We start from the raw sequence: 14,099 nt of genomic DNA on the forward strand, positions 1-14,099 counted from the left end.
CAAGAAAATTAGAGATACCAAGGGAACATTTCATGCAAAGATGGGCTCGATAAAGGACAGAAATGGTCTGGACCTAACAGAAGCAAAAGATATTAAGAAGAGGTGGCAAGAATACACAGAAGAACTGTACTAAAAAGATCTTCACGACCCAGATAATCATGATGGTGTGATCACTCATCTAGAGCCAGACATCCTGGAATGTGAAGTCAAGTGGGCCTTGGAAAGCATCACTAGGAACAAAACTAGTGGAGGTGATGGAATTCCAGTGGACCTGTTTCAAATCCTGAAAGATGATGCTGTGAAAGTGCTACACTCAATATGCCAGCAAATTTGGAAAACTCAGCAGTGGCCACAGGACTGGAAAAGGTCAGTTTTCATCCCAATCCCAAAGAAAGGCAATGCCAAGGAATGCTCAAACTACCATACAATTGCACTCATCTCACACACTAGCAAAGTAATGCTCAAAATTCTCCAAGCCAGACTTCAGCAATATGTGTACCGTGAACTTCCAGATGTTCAAGCTGGTTTTAGAAAAGGCAGAGGAACCGGAGATCAAATTGCCAACATCACTGGATCATCGAAAAAGCAAGAGAGTTCCAGAAAAACATCTATTTCTGCATTATTGACTACGCCAAAGTCTTTGTGTGGATCACAATAAACTGGAAAATTCTTCAAGAGATGGGCATACCAGACCACCTGACCTGTCTCTTGAGAAACCTATATGCAGGTCAGGAAGCAACAGTTAGAACTGGACATGGAACAACAGACTGGTTCCAAATAGGAAAAGGAGTACGTCAAGGCTGTATATTGTCACCCTGCTTATTTAACTTATTTGCAGAGTACATCATGAGAAACGCTGGGCTGGAAGAAACAAGCTGGAATCAAGATGCCGGGAGAAATATCAATAACCTCATGTACAAGGTAGGTGGTCACAAATACTGAAAGGGAGATGGTAGTAAAAATCAAGTTCACTTGAAAACATCAGACTTGTTTTATGATATTCATGAATTGATAGGTGAATAATTGGATTTTTTACATAACTATGGCCATTGAAGATGGGAGGAGAAGGGGATGACAGAGGATGAGATGGTGGGATGGCATCACTGACTCAATGGACATGAGTTTGAGTAAACTCTGGGAATTGGTGATGGACAGGGAGGCCTGGCGTGCTGCAGTTCATAGGGTCACAAAGAGTTGGACACGACTGAGCAACTGAACTGACTCACTGACTGATGGCCATTTACAAAAATAATTATTGTTTTAAGGCTACAACAGCCTTTGCTTTAAGAGATACACCCAATTAATGGCCACCATTCATTGCTGAAATGAAACTCTGACATGCTTTTTAAATAGTTTTTGGACGGAAAATAGGAAGTAAGTATCCCAGAAAATTGAAAGTGCAGTGGAATATAGTGGGGCTAAATGTGTCTCTGAGCTACTATATGAAAGAAAATACTCACAATCCCTCACAAGTTGGCTTTTAGGTCAAAGTTTTAAATTACCCCCAAACAACAACTTAACGTGCCTGGGGTCACCTAAATACCCACCATGATTGTGCTGATAGAGTTTGAAGCAGAAGAAACACATAATCAAGTCTTTCAAAGTTGGACAGAATGACTCATTGAGATAACCCTGTAAAAGCAGATATTTCTAATAACTAGTAATAATGAATATTGTTATTTTTGTGCTGTTTTGATATTGGGGGTGCATGGGTGGGTGTATTATTTTTTTTAGAAGAAACTTGTTTTCATTTTTCCAGGATAACAGTAAGACCTAAGAAAATACGGTCTTTCAAAACGTGTTTCACTTTTATCTGCCATCTCACCTTCAAATTCCTGGTGAGGCAGCCTCAAGTCCCACTGAGATATGACGAGCAAGTCTGCAAATATGGAAAACCTGAGTTTGAGAAATGTCTCTCTCTTTCTCCAGTAGCCAGCATTTCTATGACCAGTGGTACATAAATATGAGTCCCTAAAAACAAACAGAAACCCTTGAACCAACCTGGTGGTGGTACCATGTTCCCACCTTTCAATTTGAAAAGTCTGGATTTTTTTTACATTATTATCAAATGCCCACTGCTGTGTGGAATGAAGTCATTAACACTCCTTCGAATCCAGTACTTGGACTTATCCTTTGTCTTTTGAAAGCCTACATTTCACCTATTTACATTCTGAAGGTATAATTCTGAAAGGGAAAGGGAATTCCCTCAGTCGTGTCCGACTCTTCTCGACCCCATGGACAGCAGCCTACCAGGCTCCTCCGTCCATGGGATTTTCCAGGCAAGAGTACTGGAGTGGGGTGCCATCGCCTTCTCCGAAGTAGTTCTGAATTACTCTCTATTGTTCATATTAGTCCCAGGTGCAGTGTTCACCTAAATCTCATTATCATAACATTGCAAACAAGCACATAAATTTCACTATGTCAGGAGTTTTTGGTGGGCTTCCCAGGTGGCACTAGTGGTAAAGAACCTGCCTGTCAATGCAGGAGATTGGATTCGATTCCTGGGTTGGGAAGATCCCCTGGAGGAGGGCATGGCAACCCACTCCAGTATTCTTACTTGGAGAATCCCAGAATTTTTTCTACCATAAAATAGAAAGTTTCCTGACCATTATAACTTAATTTACCTATTTGTGAGAACTGTGAAATAGATGGGCATTTAAAACCAAGTAACGGACCCTCTTGCACTGAAACTGTGGAGCCCTCATGCCCTAGAGCCTGTGCTCCTCAATAAGAGAAGCCACCACGATGAGAAGCCTGCACACCGCAAGAAAGAGTAGCCCCCTCTCACAACTAGAGAAAGCCGGCACAAAGCAAGGAAGACCCAGCGCAGCCAAAAATAAATACATTAAAATAAATTAAGTTAAAAAATAAAACCAAGAAGGGACTTCCCTGGCAGTCCAGTGGTTGAGACTTCACCTTCCAATGCAAGGGGTGCAGGTTCGATTCCTGGTCAGGGAACTAAGAGCCCACATGCAAGGAAACTATATGCTGCATGCACAGCCAAAAAAAATATTTTTTTAAATAAAATAAAACCAAGTAATTCTCCAAAAGAAGTGTCCTTGAGGAATAGGAAGAGAATACTTGCACTCAGAATGGCTGTGAGTGCAGAGATAAATACTAAAGAGAAACGGGAGCAGAAAATACACCATTGATTCACTCCAGTAATTATTCTGGCTAACCAGAGCTTCAGTCATGCTGTAGTTATGTGTAACTTTTAAATGTCATCTTAAAAAAGTCAAATTTTTTAATAATGAGTTATAAACATGAAAAAAGTCACATTTTTACATATGAAATTTATGCATGGGGATAGTACAGCATGTTTATTAAATCAGTTTGCTCTCTAGAAAATTGTTAATATGAGACCAGAAGTCATATGTGCTCTTTGACTTTTGCAAATTGCACAAAATACTTATTTTGAAACTTTTCATTCACATTTCACTGAGTATAGCTTAACTTATAACTGATTCAATTTTGTAGCACTTGTTAAACTTTTAATATAAATATGTTTCTGGTCAGCTAAACAATTTTATATCCTCAAAGGAGACATTTTTTTTTAAAGTATAGAAATTTGAATTTATGGTTCAGTGGGCACACTGATATACATTAGCTCGTTAAATTCTACCCTTTGAGGGAGAAGGTTTTATCATTCTCATTTTAGAAGTAAGTGATCACAGAGAGATTAAATAACTTGTCCAAGGTTTATGCCTAAATCTGGGTACTCAGGTCCCTCCTCATTGCAGATTCCATGCCTCTGTGCTGAGGATTTTCCTGCAAACACAGTATGACCTCTAGAGACTAATATTTTTCAAAGCTCTTTTGGAAATTAATGAGTGTTCTTTTAATGCTTTTGAATGCCAAGGAAGATAATTCAGCATACACACTAATTGCACACAGCATTTTTTCTACATGAAGGGGATGAAAGACTTCTTCCCTGTTTGAAGCAACATAAATGATACAGACGCTTCCACAGTCAGTCTTCTCTAAGGAATGTGTTAATTTGGAGAATTTCCTCACAATTAAAATAAATTAAAAAAAAAAAACATTTCTAACTTCTGCTACAGAACTAAGTAACATTAAAAAAAAAAGAAATAATTTGTTAACTTCATTTTTTTTCTAAGTTTATAATCAAATAACCCTCCAAATCTCCCCAGATGATAGCTAATATTTATTTAATGACTACTCTCTACCACACATTTTCTAACTGCTTTAAGTGTTTTATCTCTAATTCTCACAACTGTATAATGTACGAGCTGTAATTACCCCATTTTGCAAATGAGGAAAATGGGGTTCAGAGAGTTTGTGGTCTTAAAATTTAGCAAGTGTGGGGCTAAGATAGAAATTCCTGCAGTGTAACCTTCTCTTCCTTCAGGGCTGCATCTGAGACACATTGTTAAATCAGGTTTCTGCCAACTCTAGCTCCCAAGTTAAATTTCCACAGAATACTCATGTTTTAATTTGTCCAAAGACTCTGGGAACACCATTTTCTCCTGATGTAGAAACATTCTAGGAAAGAATGTACATTTTAGAATCTCTACTACAGCTGCCTAGGAATTGGACATAAATGAACAGAACCACGGCTTGATAAGTTGGATGATCCTTCACTGATCAAAAACAGATGTCAAATGCTTGGAGGGGGGGAGGCATTAATCACACATAATTGGGGAACACTGTCTATGCAGGACAAGATAAATGTTTTCCCATCCCAGCAATTAGTGTTCATTGAACATGAGAGCCTATAAAATAGAGACAATAATAACCTAGTCTTTCCAACACGTTCTAAGGACCAATTTGTATTTGCACATGTTTTTGAATACTGAAGTTATTGAAATAAGCAAATTCATTATTTTTCTTTGTGCTACAATTCTGAGAAGACCTCTGTCCTTCCACCATATGTGAACCAAAACCAGGTCGAGAAGTACAAACAGATCATGGCAGCCAATATTTCTTTGTATTTAAAGATAAGGTCCACAAACACAGGTCTATTTCAAGTCTCAGAGCTCAAGGAAAAAAGAATGGCTCTTGAAGTCATTCCTGAGTGTGGAATTTTCCTTTGGTCATTCATTTTCTCCTACTCTGAATTATCTTTCAGGAGAAAAACAACAAAATAGTTTTCAGTAACTTATGCTTAAATTGACATTCCCAGTTAATTTCATTGTGGAAGAAAACAGGATATCAGTAGTCATAAAGGCCAAAATCTTGTCTGATTTTTATACCTTTGATGGAAAATAAAAGAAAATCTTGGATATGTGCAAGCTAAATTAGAATCAGAAGCACAAGATAAAATCCTTTTAAGTGTATGACCACTGACTGCTAACAAAACCTTCCTATGTGAGTGATATAATTAGAACAATTAAATGGGAAAGGTTGGAATTTCAGAGAAAAACATGAGATAGGATTTAGAGAAAAGAGCCTAACAAAACTGATTTAATACATGCAGTGTATACACACTTGTCAAATTCAAGAAAATTAAATGTATAGCTGACTCAGCCCCTTCATGAAGTTAAACATAAAGTTAATTGCAAGGATGCCAGCAAAGCTTTCCATCAAAAACTAGAAGTGAAGGTTCAGGTGCTTTCTTGCTCCAGTTATTTATAGACAGGAATGGGATCATGCCATAATGCCAACTCAGTGGTTTAACTTTGATATTTTAAAGGGTTTCTAAACACCCCTTTTATCCAAGGCATAAGTAACACACAAAAAAATAGTTGTTGGATTACACTGATTAAAATGTATATTGGGATAATACTGTATGGGATAGTACTGTTTTACCCCAGTGTTGATCCTAAATTACTTAATAAAAGGAAAACAGCATTTTGAAGAGAATACTTCCAGTGAAAAACATCTTGAAAAAGGATGTAAGTTCTCTTTATTCTGTCAAGCATATGATAGGAACTCAATAAGAACTTGTAAAGAATTTCTTAGATCCCACATTTTGCAATAATATTGTCAACATAATTTATCACATGAACTTTCATTACTGAACTTTTCACAGGATGTTTCTGCAGAACATCAGGTTCAGAAATTATGACAGTAAGAAACAAGCTCACTATTAAAATTTCAGTCAAGGGCATCCAATGGTATTACATTTCCTTCTCTGTTCTTTACTTGATCTCTGTAAAATTCTCCTTGCCCAAACTAAACTTATGATAATTTGCTGACTACTCCTTTTCATGGAATATCATGCCCAAAGCATTTTTTTTTTTTTTGTAAGAAGTAAAGTTCAGTGAAAATGGTAAGAAGATACAAGTTGAATCTGCATCTCCGTTTCTGATAGCTTTGCATTTGTTTAGGGATAGAGCATCACTGAAGCAACTTAGCAGCAGCAGCAGAGCATCATGTTAAATACTGTTGAGAACTGAGATCCTTAGTCTCTGGATTCTGGAGATTCATTCCTTACATCCTGGCTTCAGGATATGGAGAATTCAGGTGCTTCTTCTCAGATGAGCTCCAGAACTACTATCTAGGAAACCTAACTTGGCATGACTCATCACAGATCTCACACAAAGACTACAGTGAATAATTTCAGATAAAATGATTAATTTTTAAAGCTTAGTTAACACATCTAAAAAACTTACTACCTGTTCATTGGTCAAAACTTCTATTTGGGGGACTTCCCTGGTGGTCTAGTGGTTAAGAATTTGCCTTGTAATGCTGCAGACTTGGATTCATCCCTAGTCAGGGAAACTAAGATCCCGCGTGCCACGGAGCAACTAAACCCGTGCAATTACTATGCACCACAACTAGAGAGTCCATATGCCGCCGCAAAATAGCCAACACGATGCAATGAAGATTCTGTGTGCCGCAACTGACCCAATGCAGCCAAATAAATAAATAATAAAATAGTTAAAAAAAAAAAAAGAAAACCTTCCATTTTGAAGTATTAATGCCAAATGAGGGTTCTGCTATTATTTTTGCATTTGCCGCCATATGAAACACTTTTTCCTTTTATTTATGATTGTGAAGTGTAGCATGGCATACCACTCCCAAAATGTGCTGCTTTGGTATATTAATATTTTCTGATGTAGGCACTTAAAAAACAGCAAGTGCAGGAAGAGGCTTTCTCTGAACTCCCCTTATCTGCCTAAAGACAGATCCTCCAGAAGGAATTCCATTGGTAAAAATCCCCTCCCCGGGAGTTTCTTTAATTCATTAACCAGGGAAGATGGACTTATCACAGGAGGAGAGTGGAAGTCAGCACCACACTCAGGCAAAAGTTCTTCACAAGCTATCATACTTCCAATGTGTTCTTCTGAGGGTCCACTCATCTTTCCTAGAAGTCACTGACTCTGCCTTAAGAGATCTACATCTCCCCTACCCTTTCCTAGTAAGATGATATTTAATCTTGAATTTTAAGCCACCTGGGAGAGAAAAGGGAAGCTCTCCTTAGAACTAGAAATAGGAAATAATAAGATTGACTGAAGTTCAATATCATTAATTGAATATCTACTACCTGTTTTTTAAGGAGACAAAATTGTCTAGGCGGTGCTCTTTTATGTATCAATAAGGGCACAAACGAAGGCCAGCCTTACCATGGACCCTCACCTCCAGCTCAAAGGTGTATTTATATAACTTTGCTGTAAACAAAGAGCAAATGGGAAGCAGCAGGAGAACAATTTGGTTCACGTTTCACCAAAGATATTTTTCCTCCAGGTTGAAGGTAACCAGAGACTTCTAAGTCATTGCAAACATGTCTTAATCCAGCAATTCCATATAGGCACTTAAAAAACAGCAAGTGCAGGAAGAGGCTTTCTCTGAACTCCCCTTATCTGCCTAAAGACAGATCCTCCAGAAGGAATTCCATTGGTAAAAATCCCCAATGGATTTTTAGATGGATCTAATTTCCATCTTCGGAAATTAGATTTAAAAAATTCTAATGTAACACAATAGCAACATTATAGTTTAGAAACCATGATGCCTCACTGATGCATACATCTGCTGGGGAATGAGCATATGGTGGTGCCCAGAACAGAAGTAAAGAAAACCTGCAGTTATGGCTCTTTAGTATGATAATTGATTCTGAGTAAACGTATGAGTTTTGCTGCTTGTCTAATTTTCAGTTGTTGGGTTTTTGCTTTTGTTTATTTTTTTAATGGCAGATGTTCGGGAGGCAAAAAGCCTCTATGTTCCTGGTGTAATTGAATCTGGCAATATTACTAGTAAGACCAGGGAAATATACTAAACTTAGCAGAAAGCAGAGACAATAACAACATCCAAAAGTGTTCTTTGAGGCTACTTATCCTCTGACAAATGACATGATAGCCAACAGCCAAGCATAGGAAAAAACTATGTCTGTATCTCATATGTTTAACATTAACCGATTTTATTCTATGGCAGCCCATTATCTATATGGTGACAGATAGAACATTCCATAAGTAGAAAAACTAGAAAGAGGGATTATATTTAAAAATAAAGAAAAACAATGTTATCAGCTTCACCTTTAAAGCACTGAAATGAAGTTTTTCATTCCTTTTTATGGCTAATATTCCATTGTGCATAAGTACCATATCTTCCTTATCCATTCATCTGTCAATGGACATGTAGGTCGCTAAAATGAAAATCTTGAAACATGAACTTGAGTCCCATTTTCAACAGGGAAACGGGATGAGAGCAGAAGCTGAAGTCGGTTGCACAGATTAAAGTGCATTTTAATCAGTATTTCAGGGGCAACCACCACCTGAGTATCTGCATATGCTTGTCCCCTGGGCAGTTTGCATTCTTCAACCATCTCAAACCTCCCAGTCAACCCCACTGGGTTCCCCCATCCCCACACTACAATGTGTGTGTGAGGGATGGCAAATCATTTGCAATTTGGTCTAGACCAAAAGAGAAAAAGTCTAGGCATGTAACTCTATTGAAGTGGACATCTAAGTCTGCTATACTTTATCTACTATTTTGGAAGAATTCTGTCATTGCTTTCTTCTAATAGCAAAGATAATAAAAAAGCTATTGTTTCAGTGAGGTCTCTCAGCCCACAAACATTTATTAAGGACTTGCCTAAATTGTAAGTCATTTTAGTGTGGAACAGAAAAGGCATGTTTGTGCCTACATACCTTATAACAGAATATTCTAGAATGATTATAATATACATTTCAGTCAACTCTATCACACTTATACAACCAGCAGAAATATGATATAATCAAGTTATCAAAACGTAAGGGGGGAAAAGAAGAAAAAAAGTAATAGAGTGAGTCGTGGAGCAAGAACTTATTTAAGGGTACTGAGATCACATACAGAATTCTTCAAAGGCTGCATGAAAATAGAAATAACACAGAATTCTCTGGTGCCTATGTGTGGTTGGAAAGCACCTGGGAGAGGTCTCTGGAAGAGTAAACAGATCTTTTTGTCTCTCAGGGACCCACCTTTGTCCCTGAATTGGCTGCCTAATTCTTATTTATTTGGGGTGAGGAGAGTAGGTAGACAGGAAGTCTCGTCTTCTTCAAAGAAAGAGGAAGCCCAGACATAACAGAACCTAAACTCCTGAACATCATTTTCTATCATTACTGTCTTCTGCTGAAACCTAAGCTGATTTCCTAATGGCAATAACCCTGATACAGAGTTGAGCGGTCTGAATGACAGATACAGTCAGAACTATATTATGGAGAGTCTGCCATCAAAAGTACATTAGGGGGAATTCCCTGGTGGTCCAGTGGTTAAGAATCTGCCTTCGAATGCAGGGAACAAAAGTTCAATCCCTGGTCCAGAAAGATTCCACGTGCCTCGCGGGGAACTAAGCCCACAGCTTCAACTACTGAAGCCCACACGCCCTAGAGCCGGTGCTCCAAAACAAGAGAAGCCACCACAGCAAGAGGCCTGTGTGCCACAACTAGAGAACGCCCGAGCACAGCAACAAAGACCTAGAGCAGCCAAAAAAAAGAGTCCTTTGTTGTGTGTAATTATCCACTTTTCTTTATCCATTCATCTGTTTATGGACATTTAAGTTACTTACACCTCTTGGCTATTGTGAATAGTGCTGTAATGAACATGAGTATGCAGATATATCTTTGAGATCCTGCTTTGAAATCTTTTGGATATATGACCAGAAATGGGGTTGCTAGATCATATGGCAATTCTATTTTTAATTTGTGGAGGAACCGCCATATTGTTTTCCATAGTAGCTCTACCTCTGGTCACAATGTATTTTTCATACGTTTTTTACACATGATTTGTTAGTAGTCAGTTCAGAAAGTTTGCGTCTGAATTCGTAAATGAGATTGACCCATTATTTTCTTTCCATAAATTGCCTTGTCTGGATTATTTCCAAAAACCAGCCTTTGGAATTATTGATCATCTATATTTCTATTCTTTTCTACTGTTTCCTTAATTTCCATAGTTAATTTCATTATTTTTCTTTTCTACTTTGTTTGACCCTAATTTTATGAATTGAACATGTAGCTCAAGCTGTCTTATATTTTAAATAAATTCATTTACACATATGCATTTCATTCTAATTACTATTTCCCTTCCAATTACCCCAAGTTTTGATATGTTGTTGCACATATAAAAATGTTATCATTTCCATTGTGATTTCCCCTTGAGTCCATGAGTTCTGTAGAAGATTTTTTTTTTCAATTTGTAACCTCCAAATTCTGTTTTATAAGTAAAGAAACTAAAGTCCTGAAAAATTAAATGTCCTGATCAAAACTGTATCACTAATGCCTGGGCTGAAAACCAAATCCCCTGATTAATACTCCACTTTGCTTTTCCAAATTTTTAATTCATATTCTTTACTCTATCAGAAAGCTTCTTGAAATTAAGCCAACATCTTTAACTCATATTACAAGTAGAAGTCTACTTTTATATTAGCCTCATTCATTATACATTTTTAAAATATTTGCCTAAGCCTTTTTCTAAATATATTTAGACAATTTTCTTACCTTCTCATCCAGCCAGGATTTATTAATTTCTAGCCACATCATTTGGCATAGTGCTTAGCACAATGTTAGACTTTCAATAAAAATTTTATTTAGGGAACTTTTGTTTAATGAATGTTTAAAGAGTAGTATTAGTGCCATATCTGAGCTTTATTAAACATCAAATGACAAGGATGGAAGGATACTTTCCAGCTTACCATAACACAAGTCCAGTGAATTTATAATAAAACTGAAACAAAAAAACAAGAAGCCAGAATCACTGTTGAACTACAATTCCATGGTCAAAAAAGGGACAGTAGAAATATGTGAAAACATAAAAAATAAAGTATAAATGACAGTAACCAACTTTCATGAAACATCTGTGAGAAATAGATTTTATTAGCTCTACTATATAAATGGGGATGGAGTTGCAGACAGTTTGGGCGACTTGCTCAGGTGACATAGCTACAAGTGACAACTTCGCATTGGAATGCAGTTGTCTCCACAGCCCATCCTCTTAGCAGTAAACCACAATCTTCTCCAAGTCGTTTATCTGAGGTCTTTCCTCCCAGCTGTAGCCCAGGTCCAGCCCACCCCCTTGGCTGTAATTGGGAAGTGAGAGATAGCTCTGAAGCAAAGGGAAAGGCTGGTAGTATCAGGATCAATCTCCAGTGAACACAAAATATTTTGTGAGAGGTTAAATATTACCACTTTTTTTTTTTTTTTTGTCCTTGAGAATACTCTTTGGTGATGTCCAGGGGGAGGAATTGGACAGTTCTGCTGTTAACATCAATTCAATTCAGTTCAGTCCCTCAGTCGTGTCTGACTCTTTCAGACCCCACAGCCTGCAGCATGCCAGGCTTCCCTGTCCATCACCAACTATCAGAGCTTGCTCAAACTCATGTCCATTGAGTTGGTGATGCCATCCAACCATCTCATCCTCTATCGTCCCCTTCTTCTTCTGCCTTCAACCATTCCCAGCTTCAGGGTCTTTTCCAATGAGCCAGTTCTTCACATCAGGTGACAAAAATATTGGAGTTTCAGCTTCAGCATCAGTCCTTCCAATGAATATTCAGGACTGATTTCCTTTAGACTTGACTGGTTGGATCTCCTTGCAGTCCAAGGGACTCTCAAGAGTCTTCTCCAACACCACAGTTCAAAAGCATCAATTCTTTGGTGCTCAGCTTGCTTCACAGTCCAACTCTCACATCCATACATGACTACTGGAAAAACAATAGCTTTGACTAGACAGACCTTTGTTGACAAAATAATGTCTCAGCTTTTGAATATGCTGTCTAGGTTTGTCATAGCTTTTCTTCCAAGGAGCAAGTGTCTTTTAATTTTGTGGCTGCAGTCACCATCTGCAGTGATTTTGGAGCCCGAGAAAATTAAGTCTGTCACTGTTTCCATTGTTTCCCCATCTATTTGTCATGAAGTGATGGGACCGGATGCCATGATCTTAGTTTTTTGAATGTTGAGTTTTAAGCCAGCTTTTTTACTCTCCTCTTTCACCTTCATCAAGAGGCTCTTCAGTTTCTCTTCACTTTCTGCCATAAGGGTGATGTCATCTGCATATCTGAGGTTGTTGATATTTCTCCCGGCAATCCTGATTCCAGCGTGTGCTTCATCCAGCCTGGTATTTTGCATGATGTACTCTGCATAGAAGTTAAATAAACCTTGATGTACTCTTTTCCCAATTTGGAACCAGTCTGTTATTCCACACCTGGTTCTAACTGTTGCTTCTTGACCTGCATACAGATTTCTCAGGAGCCAGGTAAGGTGGTCTGATATTCCCATCTCTTTAAGAACTTCCTATTAGCGTAATGCTATTAACATACTGTCCACCTTTTTTCCCTAAGTCCTTATAAAGCTCACATAGGAGATCTCATGTCAGAAGTTGCAGTGCTCTATTAAAAATATCATACTCAGGACTTCCCTGGTGGTCCAGTGATTAAGAATCCACCTGCCAATGCAGGAGACATGGGTTTGATCCCTAGTCCCTGAAGATCCCACAGGCGTGGAGCTACTAAGCCTGTGCACCACAACTATTGAAGCCCATGAGCCTACAGCCAGTGCTCCACAACAAGAAAAGCCACTGCAATGAGAATTCTGTGCACTGCAACAAGAGTGGCCCCTGCTCACCACAACTAGAGAAAGCCCATGCAGCAACAAAGACCCAGCACAGCCAAAAATAAACAAATATACTTGTCAATTAAAAAAAAAAAGAATACCATACTCACAAATAATGAGATCCTTTATGCATATTTTCTCTAGGCATCTTTTCAAAATGTAGGCATTTCCCTTTCATTATTTAATGTGTGCGTGCTAAGTCACTTGAATTCTGTCCAACTCTTTGTGACCCTGTGGCCTGTAGCCCACCAGGATCCTCTGTCCTTGGGATTCTCCAGACAAGAATCCTGGAGTGGATGCCATGCCCTCCTCCAGGAGATCCTCCCAACCCAGGGATTAAACCCACATTTTCTCTTATGTCTCCCCATTGGCAGGCAGGTTCTTTACCACTAGCGCAACCTGGAAAGCCTTTATTATTTAATAAAACTACCTTAATTAACCTTACCAATATAATTTGGTGCTGCACAATAATAATTATTTTCCTGATAGTGTTGCAGGAAGGGGAACACCTTCCAGGGCCCAGAAGTGGGCTCTTGTCTAACACTCAGAAATGTATTGTCTGAGGAGACACATGTGCTGACAAAGCAAGAGATTTTATTGGGAAGGGGCGCCCAGATGCAGAGCAGTAGGGTAAGGGAACCCAGGAGGACTGCTCTGCCACAGTCCTGGCTTGCAGTCCTGGTTTTATGGTGATGGGGTTAGTTTCCAGGTTGTCTTTAGCCAATCATTCTGACTCAGAGTCCTTCCTGGTGGGGCATGCATCACTCAGCCAAGATGGATGCCAGAGAAGGATTCCGGGAGGTGACTGGACACATGGTGTCTCCTTTTGATCCTGAACTCTCCCTATGACCAGTGTGTTCTCTTGGCAAAACTCTATTAGCTTTTGCCCTGCTTCATTCTGTACTCCAAGGCCAAATTTGCCTGTTACTCCAGGTATTTCTTGACTTCTACTTTTGCATTCCAGTCCCCTGTAATGAAAGGACATCTCCTTCAGGTGTTAGTTCTAAAAGGTCCTGTAGGTTTTCATATAACCATTCAACTTCAGTTTCTTCAGAATGACTGGTCAGGGCATAGACTTAGATTATCGTGATATTGAATGGTTTGCCTTGGAAACGAACA

Source organism: Ovis canadensis, chromosome 10 (genome assembly GCF_042477335.2).
Source record: "Ovis canadensis isolate MfBH-ARS-UI-01 breed Bighorn chromosome 10, ARS-UI_OviCan_v2, whole genome shotgun sequence".
Lineage (NCBI taxonomy): Eukaryota > Metazoa > Chordata > Mammalia > Artiodactyla > Bovidae > Ovis > Ovis canadensis.